The 7,540-nt window shown below is 47.8% G+C and overlaps 1 pseudogene; it reads right to left on the bottom strand.

The window, feature by feature from the left end:
* Positions 1–486: 486 nt before the first annotated feature.
* Positions 487–2,012, bottom strand: LOC147708040 (uncharacterized; annotated as a pseudogene).
* Positions 2,013–7,540: the final 5,528 nt, after the last annotated feature.

Genomic DNA, 7,540 nt, shown 5'->3' with positions numbered 1-7,540 from the left:
GCGGAAAGCAGATTCTATGTCAGACTTTGCCATTAATGCACCTGTACCCAGAGCACGCAGTAAATCAACCGCCTGATCAAATGAGGCATACTTGACACTACAAATCCCCTCATCAATCGCATCATTCAAGGATGTCCCCCTCGGGCCGATAGGTTGTGGATCAGTCTAAATTGGCCTCTCTCCTTCTTGGGTACTACCCCCAGAGGAGAACACACAAAATTGGGAACGGGCACCTCCTGGAAGGGGCCTGCTATCCTGCCCAGGGACAATTCTTTGGAAATCTTAGCGGCCACCACCTCTGGGTTCTGTGTTACTGAAAGTTAATTTTTGCAGTGTGGGCTCCCTGTGTAACCCATTGCTGGGATCCTAAAACCTTGAGAAAAACCTTCCTGAAATAGGGTGGCCGCTGTGCGATCAGGGTATCTATTCAACCAAGGGATCATTGCAAAAACGTCTATTGGCGTTGGGGGGGCCAGCTGGACTGAATTACTCAGGCTTCCCCCTTCCCCTGTGACCGTGGTTACCTTGCTTGTTCCTACACGTTGTCTCGGGGTGGGACGGGTGACCACAGATTGCACACGCATGTCTAAATCTACAGGTGCCCTGGGGCCTTGAGCAGGAGCGCTTATTAAAGTCCCAACACACCCCCTTTCTCTCTGACCCCCCCCCCCCTTATTCTTCCCAGGGACCTCATTCCCCTGGTGTGACCGAAAGGGTTGTTGGGGTCTGGCGGAGAACACCCTGACAGCACTGGTAGACTGTGTAGGGGCCGTGTCACCTGAGAACTGCTTGTGCCATGACAAGGAATCCACCCTGTCCCACGCTAATGATGCATCAAACTCTTTGGCCTTCCTGAAATTAATATCATACTCCTTCCAGGCATCGCCAGTATACTGATCGCTCCACCCCACAATCCTACTCATGTAGCAAGACATGGCTGCCTGGACATTTGGGGGCCGTTCGGCTGTAATCGCGGAAAGGACGGCAAACGCCCTGATCCAATTCTTCAAAGTCTCCACTACCTTGAACCTGGAGCACTGTGCCCTCCATTCACTTGGATGCATCCATTCCTTCAATAACTTAGCCTGTTCCATCTCCCTATTGTCTAACAACAAGGAATAAATGTATACATACTTTCCCGCCCAAATCATTTCCTTCACTGCCTGAGACACATGTTGCCCCAAGTTTTCACTCCTGGATGGCACTATGCCATCCCCCAAAAGGGGGAGTGCCACCTCCTTACCATTTACGGGCGCCTGTGCTGGTGGCACACTATCTCCTCCTGGCTGGGCTGGACTGGAACCTGCAAGTGAAGAAGATACGGGCACCGCAGTACTATCAGCCGCTGTTGCAGCCCTAATCTTCTCTACCAGTTTAACTGCTTCAGCTGCATGGTCGGATGAGGGAAGACACACACCCCCTTTACGCAGCCAAGGCAATAATGCCGCTATCTGAGACTCCAGCTCAACCGGGACTGGGTCCGGCGTACCCGCTGGCACATTTGGGACCCCAGGAGGAACATCAGGGACTGGGTCCGGGTTACCCGCTGGCACATTTGGGACCCCAGGAGGAACATCAGGGGGACCAGGCATATTAGGCAATGGGGCCGGTGACGGTGGCCCACCCGGGACTGGTACCAGTCCCCCAGGTGCAGGCGGGGTAGGTGCTGCAGGAGGGGCCGGAGTAGCAGGAAGCACCGGTGCCATCGGCGCTGGGATCGCTGGCAGCGGAGCTAGTGGAACTGGTATCGCGGGTATTGGCACAGTAGGGACTGGTGCTAAAGGCACCGGGGCTGGGGCACTGAACCTCGGCTTTTTAGCCCTGGATTTCTTAGGTGGGGTAACGAAATCCCCCCTTGGCAAAGGAGCCGTTCTCTCCCGCACTGGCCTACCTGATGGGCCCGGGGGGTCAGCGAATCTATCATTCATGCGGGCCTCTAGTTCATCAACCTTCCCCAACTTTTTGTTAATTTGAGCCATTTCACGCATCATGGCCTGCATCATCGCCTCCATGCTAGACCCCCTTTTACCACCCCTTTGCCCTGGCATGATTCGCACGCCTCTGCCCTACACTCCTTATGTTAACAGACCGTGCGCTTTGTACCTTCACCAGCTGGAGGATGTACAGGGGGCTCCAAGCACCATGCAACAGCAACCGCAACGCCCCGGCTTATCCGGTTTGTCAGGGATGGGTAAACTCTAACGTAGACCCACCCGGCGGCAACTAGAAGCTATGAATGCTAGCCCCCCGCTCTCCTCTTACCGATAAGTCCTGCGTGCACCCAGACGGTATTGGATCAGCAACGACGTCTTATGGCCCTTCCGGTAATTGAATTGCACCAATAATGTCTTTAATTGCCTGGAATAGAAGATTGTATCAATATCGTGGAATATAAAGCAGGAGCAGATTTAAAAACACCCACATTTATTGGAGGCTCGAACCCCCCTGCACCAAATTTGATAGACCATCAATTTGTAATCACCTTCACTTAGGCCAAAAACATTATGATAAAATTAAACAATCCCTTTTTTGTAATGTCAAGTGATTTACACAAAATTACCAATTACACTAAAGGTCTCCCATCCAGGTCCTGCCCTGGTCGACCCTGCTTCACTTCCTCCCCATGTAAGCTGCACCACCCAGCCCGAGCGCGGAGAAGAACAAAAGCGGAGATGGGATATTCTAAAACAAACGGTAATTCTTCCCGCGTCGCTGTGACGGCTGGAAAACCCTCGTACTGCCCACAACAAAGGAAATTGCAACTCCGCTGATACCGCTCTGGTCCGCGTGTGCTACCCAGGTGCCAGTCCCTTCTAACAAAAAAAAAAAAAAATTGCCGGCTGGTCCACAGGTCCGCGATGCGGCGCCCCCCCCCGCAAAATACCTCGTGTCCGACTGCCTAACGAATCGCTCTCGGACCCGCTCCCCAGCCACTGAGTGTCACGGAGGCCACAGCTCCAGCGCGATGCCTGGTAGAATTCTGCTCACGATGCTGCCTCGAAGCGCGTCCAACTCGGCAGCCCTGGAACCCGCCTGGACCGTGAAGCCTGTAAAATAAATGGAGAAAGTTAATAAAACAAGAAGCCCCGAGCGCGGGGCACGACACTCTGTGGGGGAGCGTCCAGAGAACAAGAGGGTCTCCTGGGCGCTCCCCGCTTCTTTATTCACAAGGGGCCAGGTGAGGGCGGACACGCCCCCACCCAGCCCCTCCTGCAGCCCGCCCCCCTGACCCGGAAGTCCTAAAATGACATCCGGGTCAGGGAGGGCGCAAACCAATCGGTGGTGAGGCGCGCCCGGAAGGGCACGCCCCACCACCGAGAAGCACTGAGGAGGGGGACGATCGCCGCGCCGCCATGCGGGCAGGGGGGCCAAGAGCACCCCCTTATCATTCTGTTTGATTTCTGTTCCTGTTGGTGTATCATGACCACTGATGACAGGGCTTGCACGGGCTGTGCTAGGGAGGGGTACCCAAAGGGAAGTTAGGGATAGAAGCTGCTACCCTCAGATGACATTCATGTGCATTTTATAGGCACCGTTCCAACATTTTGAGTAGCTTAAGGGGCAACTGTAATGTCTTTATTAGTAAATCAAATTACTGGTTACTTTTTAGGTGTAGCCTACCAGACAGCGCAGCTGTCTAGTTTTCTAAAGACATCTTGGGAACACTCAGAGAGTTGACCTAGGAATGCATTCTGCCCGTTGCTTGCCATTCGCTTTTGGTTTGTAACACATATTATCTTGCTTTCCATTTGATGACTTTATTCGTTTTAGGCTGTCCCGCGTGAGTTCTTACCTTCCTGTGTCCAAACCTTATTTACAGTATCCTTCCTAGTGCTTGCTTTCTGTAAACAGGCCTGTAAATCTTGTTCTTATCTTCTCACATTTGCTGTGCATTCAAAGATCGACGTCAATTGTCAGGCTGTCTTCCAAGGGGGCTTGTTTACTTTTCTCTCTCTGACTCTAAAGTGAGAGGATTTATGTGACAATCTTACTGGATACCGGGGGTAGGGAAGAGTCTTTTTTTCTAGCACAGGACAACATTTAAATGAACTATGTAAGTATTTAAGAATATATCAGAATTAGGAACACAAATGAAGCATATGTTATTTCTGAAGTGTGTTGGAAAGAAATACTTTAATATGATCAACACTAGGTGATGCAATTTCCACACATTTTCATCTGTGCACTGCATAGTTTTAGTAGTAAAATTGTATGTCTGTGCAAATGTAATGGTCATTTCAATTGAAAATGTAATGTCTGTAATTACAGTATGCCACCACACCATCAATACTCCACTCTATGCTACTACACTCTACTCCGCACCACTCCACTCCACACCACTAAACTCTACTCTGGACCACTCCAGTTTGCACCACTTCACACCACTGCACTCTGCAACACTCAGCTCCAAGCCACTGCACTCTACCCCACTGCACTCTACGCCTCTCTACTCTAACCTGTACCTCTCTTCTCTATGCCAGTGCACTCTTCTCCACTGTACTCTACGCCACTGCACTCTACACCACTGCACTCTTCGCCACTGTACTCTACACCACACCAGTCTAGGCCACACCAATCTACTCTGCACAATTCCACGTTACAACACTACACTCTACGCCACGCTGCAATTCACAACAATGTAAAACATCAGTACATAGTCTAGAACCAGCAGGAAACTAATAACATTTATCATGGATAAAAAAACAGTAATACATAATATCCTTATGAAATAAGACTATACTAAGTGGAAATGAATTTTTAGAAATAATTTTTTATTAAAAGAGAAGAAGAAAAAAAGAGAAGGGAAAAGAGAAAGGAAAGAAAAGAAGAAAGAAGAAAGAGGAAAGGAAGAAGGAAAAAAGAGAAGAGTCCTAAAAGGAGGAGTAAAAAAGAGAAGCAAATATAACATGTATCAACTGTGAATAACAAAATATAACAATGCATAAAACAATAACAATAAGAGTTAAGGTGACTTTCTAGATAAAAAGGTAGTTAGATGCAACCATAGTAAGTCTCTTTTAATCAGCAAAGGAGTGGAAGTAGCATAAGCTCTGTCCATTCTGTGGTGGTAACATAGTAAATTCCACCATGCTTGGAAGGAGATTTTTGAGGTGTCCTTCCAATTAGACGTAATAATCTGAAAAGCAGTAGCTAAACATACATTGATAAAGTTACCAGAGTCTCTATGATTATCAAATACAGGTGATAGGTTACCAAGTAAAACATGTTCAATATGAAAAGGAATGTCTGACATGAGAATATCATTTGATTTGGACCATATATTAGACCACAAATTGACTATGAGGGGACATTAGAAGAACATATGGAGAAGATCTCCCTTAACATGGGGGCAGGACCAGCATTTTGGAGAGTCCAGCAGTTTAAATCTATGAAGGTCATTGGGGGTAAGGAATAATCTATTGTAGAAGTAGTATAGGGTCTGTGTTGTGCTGACCGAGCGAGAGGTGGTGTGAATCTTGGACCAAAGGATATCCCAGATTTCTACAGGAATGTCAAGAGCCAAGTCCGTTTCCCAAAAAAGTCACAAAGGGAACTTAATTCTAGTTGAAGGGGAATGGGATATCAACTTGTAAATGGTAGCTGCTTTGAATTGGGTTGAAAAGTCAATAGATGTAGAGGAGGATGCTGAGAGATCAGGAGAGGTATTGGAACTAGGGTTAGTAGGGAAATAATAAGAGGTAAGAACATCCATGAGAATGCTGTAGTGAGAGGAATGATGCGGGGAGATGCCGTAGAGAGATTGAAGCTCAGAGAAAGGTAAGAAAGTATCGTCTTTCCTCAAATGGTGGGGCGTAATAATACCTTTGTCAATCCACTCCTTCCAAAATAAGGCGCGATTATTATTCTTAAAGTTTTTGTTATACCAAAGAGGAGTATCAAAAGAGCAAGTAGTGGAGGAAAAATGCGCGGAAAGCGAAGAAAAATTAAAGCCTTAGAGTGAACAAGGGTAGGGAAAGACAGGCGTTTGGAGGTAAAGTGACCTGAATGGCTGAGAGGAGAGAAAAAGGAGAACATTGGGCCTGTTCTAAGGTGCTCCACGCCGTACATGGTGAGGCATTGGAATCGGACAAAAAGGTTCAGATTTGTTTCAAAGAAAAAACTGAATGATATCGTCTAAGATTAGGGAAGTTAACTCCTCCTAAATTTTTGGGGAGTTGGAGAAGGGCCAGAGAAATTCTAGGTTTGCGATTGTTCCAGAGGAATTTGATAAGCAAACTATTGATAGTACGGAAAAAAGTATTGGGAAGAGAAATAGGAAGCATAGAAAGGTAAAAGTTAATAATGGGGAGAAGCATCATTTTGATCGTAGCTAGTCTGCACCACCAAGAGAGGAAAAGGGGAGACCAGCTGTTGGTGTGGGCCGTGATTTTTTTGAGAATTTCGGTATGGTTGAGTTTAATAAGGTCTTTAAGATTATTACAGTATAAAATACCAAGACATTTAATATGAGAAGGAGTCCATTCGAAACCAGAATCAGTAAACATAGAGGAGAGACAGAATTTGTTTATGGTTTAATTCTTTTTATTGAAAGCAATACAGAAAGGAAAACCAAAAAATACAACATTCACCTTTGGGTCGTATACTGATTAAGTGACATACAAGTAAATGAGGTTCAATGTAAGTACGTTGCGGTCTCCAAAATACAGTCTGATAAACCCCCAGCCACTGTAATGCCTAGATAGGTTATAACAACAAAATGAAGAACTTCCCGCCCCACCACGCCAGCCGTCCCTCCCCGCCTCACCCCCCCACCCCCGGTCCATTGCTCATAACCGCCCCCAGGTTCCCCGCCTTACCCGTCCACTATGTCTCCCCCTCCATTTCTGCCTTAAGGGTCTACCTCCTTTGGCTGCGTGAGCCTCAACAGCCGGAGGTACCTAGGACAGCCGATTTCTCTGAACTCGGTGATCAGGAGGGATTGAAATGGTTGCCCGAGCTCCTCGTATTGATCTCCTTCCCCGACATGGTGAGCGATAGTTTTTCCATGCCCAGCACGTGCCACAACTTGTGCAGCCAGCCAGTGATGGAAGGGGTTGTGTCGGTGCGCCAGTGTGCGAGGATGTTTTGTACCCTGGAACCCAGTCCAATGGCTAATTTACGCTAATTGACGGGAGCGTAAGGGATATCTTAGAGGGTTAGAAAGCCCTAATAGCACATATGCTGGGAAGAGTGGAAGCTCCGTTTGGAATTGTTTGTCCACATCATCCAGCACCTGTGTTCAGTACGATTGGAGATGGTTACATTCCCACAACAGGTGCACCAGGTTGCCAACCTGGCCGCAACCCTGCCAACAGAGTTTCTCTTTGCTATGATCCATCTTGTGCAGGCGTTCCGGAGTGTAGTACCAATATGTTGTTATTTTCGTGAGTGTCTCTGTCAGCCCAATGTTGTATGCGGAGTGCCGTGCTCTATAAAATATCTTCTCCCATTCCTTATGGCTAAGAGCCCTGCCTAGTTCTCTCTCCCACCGCTCCCTGCCGGGGTTATAGATATGCGTCTGTGGTGTCTGCAGCATCTT

This window comes from Lissotriton vulgaris, chromosome 6 (genome assembly GCF_964263255.1).
Source record: "Lissotriton vulgaris chromosome 6, aLisVul1.2, whole genome shotgun sequence".
Lineage (NCBI taxonomy): Eukaryota > Metazoa > Chordata > Amphibia > Caudata > Salamandridae > Lissotriton > Lissotriton vulgaris.
Note: the sequence above shows the minus strand (reverse complement) of the source record. Positions and strands in the feature narration are given on the sequence as shown.